This window comes from Triticum urartu, chromosome 3A (assembly GCF_056163025.1).
Source record: "Triticum urartu cultivar PI428250 chromosome 3A, HENAU_Tu73, whole genome shotgun sequence".
Taxonomy (NCBI): domain Eukaryota; kingdom Viridiplantae; phylum Streptophyta; class Magnoliopsida; order Poales; family Poaceae; genus Triticum; species Triticum urartu.
Window position 1 is genome coordinate 236,753,207 of NC_141875.1, and position 11,442 is coordinate 236,764,648.

General features: G+C 47.1%; 1 pseudogene; it reads right to left on the minus strand.

The window, feature by feature from the left end:
• Positions 1–7,556: 7,556 nt before the first annotated feature.
• LOC125546791 (NAC domain-containing protein 75 pseudogene) lies at positions 7,557–9,102 on the minus strand (annotated as a pseudogene).
• Positions 9,103–11,442: the final 2,340 nt, after the last annotated feature.

The window sequence follows — 11,442 nt, forward strand, 5'->3', positions numbered from 1 at the left end:
TTCTTAAGGGAATAGTAGGTCGGCAAACAAAAGATGAACTTCACTTACACTACAAGCCCCCAAAATATAACGTACTGTGATTTTTAGCATCAAAACTCAGGCGTGCACAACAACGCATGCTGGCCCAGGGAGAGGAACCCTTAACGGAACTATTCTCCCTGGAAGATGTTTCTTATGATTAAATGTAAAATAACATAACTCCCCGAATACAACTTGTCTGTTCAAGCAACTGTGACTGGACTACCTGGTTTCCAAACATACTTCGGTGTTTACCACCAGTATAGTATTCAGAAACACTCCAACCTTTGGATTTAGGAGGTTAAAGCGGAAGGTCTGCCATGACAATCGTTTTATAATTCGGCTAGAGATACGTTTGTCGATAAATGTACATTACTACTTGGACTCGAAAACTTCCTCCTCCTCTAGACAATCTAATAAGTTGTCTAGCTTACAATCCCGCTGAGAAAACTTGGTGGCTATCTTTACTTGGTCATATACTAAGCTAATAGGAATTTCCTGTTCGTCTGGTCCCTGTGGCCCGACCCGGGACATATGATTCGGATCAAGTCCGGCGTACCGTGTTTTCACCATGGCCTGGGCCTCTCGTGCACCTTCTTGGCATGCTGATATCTTCCATAGTCCAAAGAGGCAACGAGCTCCTTTGAATAAATTCAAGAGCTCCTCCATACTTCCTGGAGGAGAATCGGCTGACCATAGAGCTTTAGCAATGTACCGCATTGCCTTCTGGGCTCATTCATGCACTTTGGACAGCTCTTGTAGCAGATCGCCTTGAAATCTGGACATCTCTTCTTCGGGCCGCCTAGTCAGCAAGCCTACAGGAACACTTGTTTAAACCTCACATTAGGGAACTATACGAAAGTAAGGTTAAAAGGCATACTGAATATAGCGCCTTTCAGCTTTCTGTTCTCTTTCAAGGCGTCTGCCAGTTGGGCCCGCATGTCCTTCAGCTCTTCGGCTTGCTTCATGTTAGCATCATGTAGCTTGTTCTTCTCATCCCTGGTTAGTGTAAGTATATGTTGACCAGTGGCCTCTTGCCTTTTGGCATGCTGTTTATCCGCCTGTGCGGCTCTTAGTCCCTTTCTAACTGATCCACCGATCCTGCTGTGGTAAATGCAACGGTGCTTCTGTTAAAACATCGCAGGCATATAATCATACTTTCCAGACATTATTTGACATTACGAGTATGTGCCTTCTTGGATTTCTCCAGTTCGGCGGTGACTGCAGTTAGATGGGACTGACACTTTTCAAGCTCCTGCGATAGCATGTTGTTCTTCTCTGTGAGTTCCTAAATTATACAATGATTCTTAAATCAGTTGTGCCAACTACTTTAAGTCTCGGGGGCTACGAGTGCACAGGATTATTGAACCTACACAAAAGTCTTATCCGCATATCCTTTGAAAGCTGGTGAGTGGCTCCAGCGAGCCCATCCCGAGCAGCTCGGATATATGCATCCGCTGAGCTGAATGCATTGAAGGCCTCTTCGGTGAAAGTTGGGTCGCGCATAGCCGCCCTCCGACGCTGATGATTCATCACACTCTCCAGTTCGGAGTTGGTAACGGATACATCATTCGAATCCTCGGGGAGAGAACGATCCAGCGTTGCACCGGTATCAACCCTAGTCCTTGGAACAGAGTCCGAGGTTGGATTGGGTGGTGTATGACCAGCGAGGCCTCCGGACACACTCCGGCGTATGATTTTCCTAAAAACAATATGGCACAGTGGGATACATCACAATTCGGTATACTTGCCAAGAGCATATTAAAAACCATACCTTTTTGTTGAAGGTTGGGGCTCGACAATATCGCCGACCGCCTCTATTTTCGAAGATCTGCCCTGCGTAGGCATCACTTTCTGAAGGGATGTTTTGGATGTGGCGTGGCGAGACGAGCGCTGCCCCTTTCGAGCACGAGATAGTGCGGTGGATGAGGCGCGATGAGAAAACTCTTGTGGAGGAGACGTCTCCTGGGTACTTACGCGGGAGGAGGGGAGAACGCCGAGATAATCGGCTATGATGGCCACTTCTATGCCGTTGTAGCTCGCCTGATATAAAAAACCTCCTTGAACTCTCTGAATATATCCGGATCCTCTTCAAATCCGGGATCCAGGTCTCGGATATGATCCTCCGGCTATGGAGCGGGGCTATAGATCCCTGCGACAACCTTCCTCCATTCCTGTTAAAAATAGTTGGATTAAGTCCATCTAGGAGTGACTCAGGAAGAGGATTGAGTAAGGTTATGAAGCAAAAGCTAACCTAGCTAGGTGGGTTGTACATGGAAAATACCTCTCGGCACTTAATGCGAGTAAAATCTTCTTTCTCCCCTTTAAAAAGATTAGCCAACATGGCGGCCAAGGCGGCAAAGGTGTCTGGACCCTTGCATCAGTAGCATGAAGCATCATCTTCCCTATTGTAGTGCCACATCGGGAGTCCTCTGGATTGAAGTGGCTGAACGCCTCACATTTTTGAAATCTCCACTATGTCAATTATGGATAGTCCAGATTGGGCGAGTGCCTTTATCGTGCCCATTAACTGCTTAACCTCCGCATTGTCCTCCTCTTCGAAACTCCAAGGATGCCAGCTGTGGCATTTGTTTAACGGAGCATTGCCAAATTCAGGAAGGCCCCGCCTGATTGGGTCTGGGAGAAAAACTTCTTCGATATAGAACCACTCTGAAGGACACTCTTCGGATGCCTTCTTCGGAGTGCCGGACAGGTATCCTATCCCGCCTATGCGCCATACTTCGGCGCCGCCCACCTCGAATATAGATCCCTTCTTGGAGTGGGGGACGAGGCAGAAAAGTTTTCTCCACAATTCAAAATGGGCCTCGCAGCCCAGGAACAGCTCACAAAGAGCAACGAAGCCCGCGATGTGCAGAATGGAGCCCGGCGTAAGATTGTGCAGCTGAAGGCCATAGTACTCCAGGAGACCTCGGAGGAAAGGGTGGATTGGAAATCCAACACCTCTTAAAAGGAAGGAAACAAAGCACACTCGCTCCCCTTCTGTAGGATTGGGGAAATTTTCCGCCAGGGCTTCGCCATTTATGGAAGTTAATCCCGCCCGGACGAGGAGCAGGTCTGCGGGAGGGAGATATCCTTGCACCTGGAGCTTGGTCAGCTGGGCATGGGAGACCGAGCAGCTCTCCCAATCGCCTTTTTGAGGGCCGTGAGGGCACAAGGAAGAACTGGTGGCGCTAGCCATGTTGCTGCGGTTCTCTGTGGCCATATCTAAGGATTCCCTTGCTTGGTTGAGAATGGCATTTGAGACCCAGTCTCCTTCAATAGACGCCTTCCTTATGCCGTCAGGGTGTTATCAGTAAAAATGCCTGGACCCTTCATATTCGTCTGGCACATGGAAGCTGAGGCGACGGCAGCATAGAAGCCGAAGGGTACTATATTTAATGTGAAGTCGAATCTTTCTGAAGTACCAGGGGAGCCCACTTTGCGAAGCCGATGGTGTAAGCCGGATACAGCGTCATCGCCGAAAAGCCGAATACAGTTCCTTTTGATCAAATTGCTTTGAAGTGTTCGGAGAAGGAACCCGCCTTGCAATGCCGAAGACAATCTACGCGCCAGACATATCGTCATTGAAGCCTGGTTTGGGTCTACTGAGGGAGTCCTGGATTAAGAGGTACACAACAAAAAAAGACACATCCGTGACATTTTGGGACGAACAAATTTTTTTCTGTCATACTTATCACACTTCTATGATGATAATTGTGACAAAACCCGGTATCATCATAGATGTGGTGGGCTCCTACTTCTATGACAAAAAATCATGACAGTAAATGGGCTTTTTGTCCTGGGCGGGCCGGAGACGCAGCTGCATGACATTCTTTGGGCCATCCATGACAAAAAAAACTGTGGTAGAAGCGAGGGCACAGAAAATATCGGGGAGTTCCTAGTACGGTGGGTTGTCGGGGGCCGAGAGATGCACGTTTATCTCATACGTACGCACGAGTGTGCGAGGCGTTGCGCTCTCACTAAACCCGAGTGAGGCATTGGGCTCTAACTGAACCCGAGTGATTGCACTGCAGGCTACGCGTTACTGAACCCGCGCGATTGATCGTTGGCTGTTAACTGAACCCGATCGAGCGGTTTCTTCACTACTGCTGCTAACTGAAGCCGATTGATGCTGCGTCTAGATGAACAGTGAGCTTTGTGGGGGGTTTGGATGAACAGTTCCTGATGGGGGTTGGATGAATAAGAACCCATGGTAGTAGAGGCCATTGCCGCTGGATGAACAGTACCCCGATCGATTGAGCCGGTGGATGAACAGGACCCCGTGGAGGGCTGGATGAACAGGACCCCGTGGAGGGCTGGATGAACAGGAGCCGGTGGGAGGCTAGTTGAACAGTAGCCACTGGAGGGCTGGATGAACAGTAGCCCGTGGATGGGTGGTTGAACAGGACCCCGTGGAGAGGGCTGGTTGAACAGTAGCCGGTGGAGGCTGGATGAACAGGAGCCCGTGGATGAACAGTCGCAGGTGGAGGCTAGAGGAGGTCGACAGTGGATGAGCAGTACCCCTGGTAGGCTGGAGGAGGTCGATGGTGGAGATGAACAGTATCCCTTGGAGTCCCGTTTTGTGCTACGCCACAGCGCTCCCGATGAACAGGACCCCAGTTCGACCATAGCGCTCCAACAGAAGTCTGTTTCATCTATTTTGTAGTACGCCACACCCCTCCTGGTCAACAAGACCCCGTTTCGATCGTAGGAGGTCCAACAGAAGTTCGTTTCCTCCATTTTGCGGTACGCCAGACCCTTCCCGATGAACAGGATCCCGTTTCGACCGTGGCCGGTCAAACACAAGGCCGTTTCCTCCGTTCTTCGGTATGCCAAGCCGGTTGGCTCCCGATGAACACGATGATGCATTCCGGTCCGACACAGCCAGTTGGCTCCCCATGAACACGATGATGACGCCGTTTCTCTATTCTGACCCAGCCATGTACAGGAGCCCTGGTCGTATGTATGCGTGAGTAGGCGTTCGAGACCCCGCCGGTATGTACGTACGTGGCCGTATTTACTTTCTTGCACCCTAGACGATGTACGTACGTGTACATGCTATGTGCATGCCTCTACTACGACACGTGCGCACCTCTACTACTACACGTGCGTGCCTCTACATCGACCAGTACGTATGTCGACATTTGCGACCAGAATGACAACGCTGCGTATGCTTCGACCAGGTGGGTCCGACTGTCAGGCACTTCCTTGTGTGCGAAGATGTAGCTGGTGGGTCCCGGCTGTTAGGGGGGAAATGTTTTTTTCATGAAATACGATGGCCCGTCCGGTGGGTCCCTGCTGTCAGGTGGAGGAATAATTATTTTGCGCATAATAAGGAGGTACTTCCTTGCTGCGCCCATGGACCCAGCTGTCAGCCTCTCCATGTACAGTACTCTTCCGATGGAAGTCGTTCCTTGACCATGTTGACCACGCCAGGCCGAGAGCACCACAACAGTGGACGACGGCGAGGCCTAGGAAGGGGACTACACGGAGCCGGGGAAGACGCGGCAGTGGAAGCCCACGCGGAGAGGAGTACGAGGGTTCACTTGTTCGGCTTCGGTGCGAGGCTGTCGTCGACACAGAATAACAGGGGGTGTGGGCTAGTAGAGGCGGACGGCCTGGCCAGCGGTGGGAGTAGTAGGGGGCGGTGAGGCCTCCGTGGCATCACAGCCGACCATGGGAGGCAGGAGCACGCGGCACGACTAGCGCTGGTTTGGGCGGCTGGAGCAAGAAGACCAGAGGTAGAAGAAGCACTACGACCGTTGGATGGACATCGTACGGTCACTGGAGCTAGAATCATTCATATTGACTAAGTTGACAAAGCTCTTCATCCCAGTCAACTTAGTAGGCCCACAAGTCAGCCTCCCACGCAGAGGGGTATTCGTTTTTGTGCATAATAAGGAGGCACTTCCTTGCGTGCGAATATATAGCTGGTGGATCCGAGCTGTCAGCGGGGGGAACGTTTTTTTCGTGAAATACAGAGGCCCTTCCAGTGGGTCCTAGATGTCAGGTGGAGGAATAATTATGTTGCGCGTAATAAGGAGTCATTTCCTTGTGTGCGGCCGTGGACCCAGCTGTCAGCCACTCCACGTACAGTCCACTTCCAATGGATGTCGTTCGTTGACCACATTGACCACGCCGTCCCGAGAGCACCAGGGTGGTGGACGGCGGCGAGTCCTATGAAGGGAATGACACGGAGCTGGGGAAGACACGACAGTGGATGCCCACGTGATGGGAAGTACGAGGGTTGACTGGTTTGGCTGTCGTCGCCAGAAAATAACAAGAGGTGTAGGTGAGTAGAGGGATAGACAGGCCAGCGATGCGAGTATGGTGGGGCTGTGAGGCCTGCCCGGCAGCACAGCCGACCACGGGAGGCGAGAGCAGGCGGTTCTGCCGGCGCTAGTTTGGGCGGCTGGACCAGGAAGATTAGAGACTGTAGAAGCATGATTGACGTAAGATTGACATCTAACGGTCTGACACTGGTAGAGTCGATTGTTGACTAAGTTTCTTTTTTTGAGAAACCTTGTGTACGCATGAACTTAGTAGGCCCAGAAGTCAGCCTCGAAATCTGTGGCAGACCACATAGAGTCCATTTGCTAAAAAAATATAATTTGCAGCGCATTTGCTAATTCTTAAGTAATTTATTACATCCCATTTTCTGCCTAGGATCACGGTCGAAAAGTTCAACCTTATTTTGCATATTTCGGTGGAGTCTGAACTATTGTAATCCCAAAATGATAAACATTTCTTTAAGAACTTATTGATTCTCCAAAAAAACATTTTGTTTTTGTAAGAAAATAAGACGTGGGACAATTGAGTTGGTTTAAGGGAAAACAAGTGGTAAAAAAATTAGCACTGGGAGGGAAAACAACAACAAAAATAAGGATCTAAATATGAAAAGGGAACTTTATGTAATGTCAATATAATGATACGTGTATATGAACTAGTAAAACTATAGGTATAGATTAGAAAACGGATGTAGGACATGGCGTTTCAAGAGGAAAATATAACTGGGTTGTGTGTCTGATTCATTAAAAAACTGCCAACGGATGTTGTAGGACAAAATATAACTAATGCTAGCGGGCCAGAGGCCAGTAGATACCTCCTGGATCTTTGTGCCCTGTTGTCGTTATGGGCTGGGCCTGTTAAAAACAAAATCAAGCCTGGACAGTCTAGAGCCCAGTTGAAACTTGCTCGACCTGAAAAAACAATATACATGCTCAACAAACAAGAGAATTTTGCAAGTACAGACTGATAACTGGGATGCAGCAGGTATATTGTTTTTTCATCATGATAATAAGTGCATGTACTTGTTTGGAAAAATTTGGAGAACTGGGAATTCAAACGGCAGGTGCTTATGCTACCCATGAAATAAAAATCAGGTGCCTGAAAATTTGTTTCGAAAAAAATGATTCAGCTTTATATCCGTGTCGAACCTTGGCATGATGGTTGGAAGCAAATGCCAAGTTCATACCGAAATATTGTTAACAACGATACCAACTAGAGGACGACAAGGTAGTACAAGTACCAATACCAAACTAACTTATAATCTTTTTACTCCTGGCCCTAGTGTTCGTCTGGTAGAAAATCTTACAGAGGACCAGCTCCCGCTCCTTCTCTTGCTCCAGGTCCCCGAGGTGGTACTGGTGCATCACCCAGTCGGTCCTTTGCTGGTCGAAGTTCTTGTTGGTGTGCAGCACCAGAACCTTTTTGCTGCCCGTCTGCCGGCTATTGACCACCACCGGCAAGGTATTGCTGGTATTGTGCCACATCGCATGCATGCTGCACTTCGACTGTTTCTTGTGAGGCGTCCACGTGACCCTTTTGAACGCTCTGGAATTGCGCTGGAAGAAATGCTTTCTTAGGCCACTCAGTGTGATACCCGCAGTATTGTTGAAGACAAGTTTTAGTGTACGTGGTTGGCATTTTCATAACATCTTTGGCATATTGCAGTCACTTGTTTCGCTTTTTATTAACTATCAAATTGTAATTGCTTCACTAGGTCGGCGTCTAAAACGAAAAATAGAGGTATAAACAAAGGAATATGTTTGTGCAAGTAGACGACCGATCGGTGTTTTACCTGGAAGTTTCTCCGGATGGGTGTAGCATATGCCGTGCTCGCTGTCGATGGTTGGTATGAACAAATCGATGAGAGGGTGAGATCTCGTGCTGTCAGGAGTCACTTTGGCCTCAAGGTGCTCAATCAGCTCCTGATCTGTGGGATCAAACTTGACGCCAACCGGCAGCACCGGCTAATTCTAGTTATATGGTACTCAATGTATGATCAATCGACTGTTTTAAGTGAATGATGGAAGATTTCGACAGATAAGTGGTACTCCAAATCTGAAGTCCACAATACCCGAAGACGCCGCCGGGATTCTTGTGACACCTCACGTGCAGCGTGTTGTCACGTCAATTCAATGTGTGGACATGTTGAATAATTTGACCGACATATACTAGTACTGCTACTGTACTACTAACTAGTTGTATTCAGTGTCACATTTTAACCATAGGTTTAACTTAGAAAATGTCAATGCATCTCACCGAAAATTATTCCATTGCAAACTATGTTCAAACGAATAAAATGATATAATTTTTTGTGACATGCATTAACATGTAGTTAGTGAAGTTTATGGTCAAAATTTGACACAAATTATGAAGGGGACCAGTAAATTAGCGCAATATGGTATAGAGGACTAGTACGAATTTAGAAATGGGGTAAAAAGTTACAAGGCTGTGCGACATACTTTGTAGGCTACATGAGTAATACAAAATATAATTCCCATTGGACAACACTTTCACCAACAAGTACACACTTGAAGCCTAATATATATATATAGGACATCACTATTCTAGTCCCAGGATTATAATAGTTATTTGGATCACAATGAGCCCTATATAGGGCCCACTGGACATGTTCCCAAACTTCCCGAACCGGCAGCGACCAAAGAAAAGGAAAAAATCCCACCCATCGTCTTCCCCGATCCAACATCCCGCACCTCCCACACCCTACGGCACCACCGCTGCCGCCCAGCCCCCAACCGGCACCACCGCCACCGCCCGGCCCCCAACCGGCACCGCCATCGCCGCCCGGCCCCCAACCGACACTACAGCCACCGCCCCGCCCCACCCTCAACCTATGCCGCCTCTACCCCAACAACCGCGGCCTCCCTAGTGCCGGCGCACCTCTCGCCGCCGGTTACCCCAGCCCCGTCGCTGTCCCCCGACCCTAACGCGCCTCTTGCCGCCAGCCACACCAACCCCCATGTCTCCCATCGGCCCACCTTATAGGCCGCCACCCTCCCGCAACTACCTGGCACTCCCGACCCACCAACCCACCCCGTCGGCGCCGGTGGCGCACGCCGCTCCCTACCAGGGTCTCACACCTCCGTCGCTCCCTCCAGGATCCAACCATGGCGGCCGCCTCTCCCCTGCTTCAAGCATGGTGGCCTCCTCCCCCGGCTTCAGCCGCACCAGCGGCCCTCCCTCCATTCCCGCCGGCAACCACTACCATCGTCTTGATCCGGCCAACCACGGCGGCCCACCGTCTCGCCTTCATATGCGGGGGTCAGGGCCCGTTGTCCTTTAATGGATCCAGGCAACCACAGCCATCCACTATGCATTGCCGCAGAGGACCCGCACTCAAATCCCTCCTCCGTAGTGGTGTTCGTATTGTAGCATATAGTACCGTTGACCTTCTGCCGGCAGCCGTTTTGACCTTCCCGAGGTAGGTTCCCTCTGGTGCTACTGTTCACGCCCCCTCCGCCATCGTCGAGGTTCAGCGTCCTGGTGCACGGTGAACTTGTCGTAGATGGTCTCTATGGCGGCGTATAGAATGAAGAAGAAAACATGCAAAAACTGCTAGTGTTCCTGCTTCCATCGTCTTCATTTTCCTGACCAGAAAAACATCATTATCCCCTCTCCTTCAGAAATGTTGAGCTGAACGTCACAAAAAAACTACTAGTGTTGCTGCAAATTAACCCCTCAAAGAGACGAGCAAAAGCTGATGAAGTCCAAAATGAGCAGCAGCTTCAGTTCATTATGAAAAGAAGGAGCGAAAAAATGTCGGTGTACTGGATCGTTGATTCACTTGGTGCAGAAAATATTTTTTTTAGAAATTAAACTTCATTATTACGGTGGAGTTCATGTCAATCCCCAAACTAGCAAATCAAAAAAAAATTAAATTTGGTTTACCTGTTGAAGTTTGTGTGTGTTTACTTTGCTTGTTCCGCGTTACGTGCTAATGCCTTACTTTTGTTCCTAGAAGTTCAAATCAAAAACTGAGGGTTCGATGTTTATTACCAAACTAGGCCTTTTTCGTATGAATGAACATCACCAACAGTTCCAAATTACAAAAAATGAAGAATTTCAAATTAAAAAACTAAAGTAGTTTAACGTATATGAAAAACTCATATTTTCCTCATTACTAAATAACAAAACCAAGAAGTTCAATTTTTTAAAACGGACCAATTCAATATCTATTACAAAAATCAAAATTTCCGTGTTACTAATGAATAAATCAAGAAGTTCAATTCAAAATAACAAAGAAGTTTGATATTTATTAAAAAAATCAATTTTTTCTGCTAAAAATACACAAAGAGGTTCAAAAAATTGAAAAAGTGGAGCGGTTTGATGTCTATAAAAAATTAAGATTTTTCGGTTGCTAAAGGGTAGCGCCTTTTTTGCATTTTTTAAAATAAAATTTGGAGCAATTCAATTGAAAAAATAAAATCAAACTATTTCATATTAAAAACGGAATAGTTCGATGTATACAACAAACTCGAATTCTTCTTGTTTTAATGAAAATTAACGTATGAATTTCAATTTTAAAAAGGTGTTATGATCTTTACTTAAAAATCATTTCCCTTTTACAAGAATACATCTAAGAAGTTCAAATTAAAAAACAGAGAAGTTCAGAGATTATAAAAACCTAGGATTTATATGCTCAATTTTGATCAGTGCTTTAGGAGTTAGGGCAAAAAAAGCAGAGAGCTGTTCAATTAGATAATAACCAAAAGTTCATGTACTACATGTTGTGTGTTTCATATGAGAAAATGTTGAATAAAAATGCACAATCAAAAATTTTTGTTGCTAGAAGTTCAAGTCCTCGACCGAAGAAACTTGAAAAATTCTTGTAAGAGAGGTTGAACAAAAATACGTGACAAAAGTTCAAGGTGAAGTTCAACTACTACATGGAATGCGTTTCACATAAGAATATAATAATAGAAAACTAAAAGATTAAAAGGTTTGTTGCAAGAAGTTCAAGTGCTCTGTCCTGGGAAGTTCAAAAATTCTTGCGAGAGAGGTTCACCTTGTATTTCCATGTTTGAAAACACAAAAAAGAAATTGTTTTTTTGCATTTTAGAAAAATTCTCTCAATCCACAAAGAAGTTTAATTATTGTTTGGGAGCAATTGGATTTCAA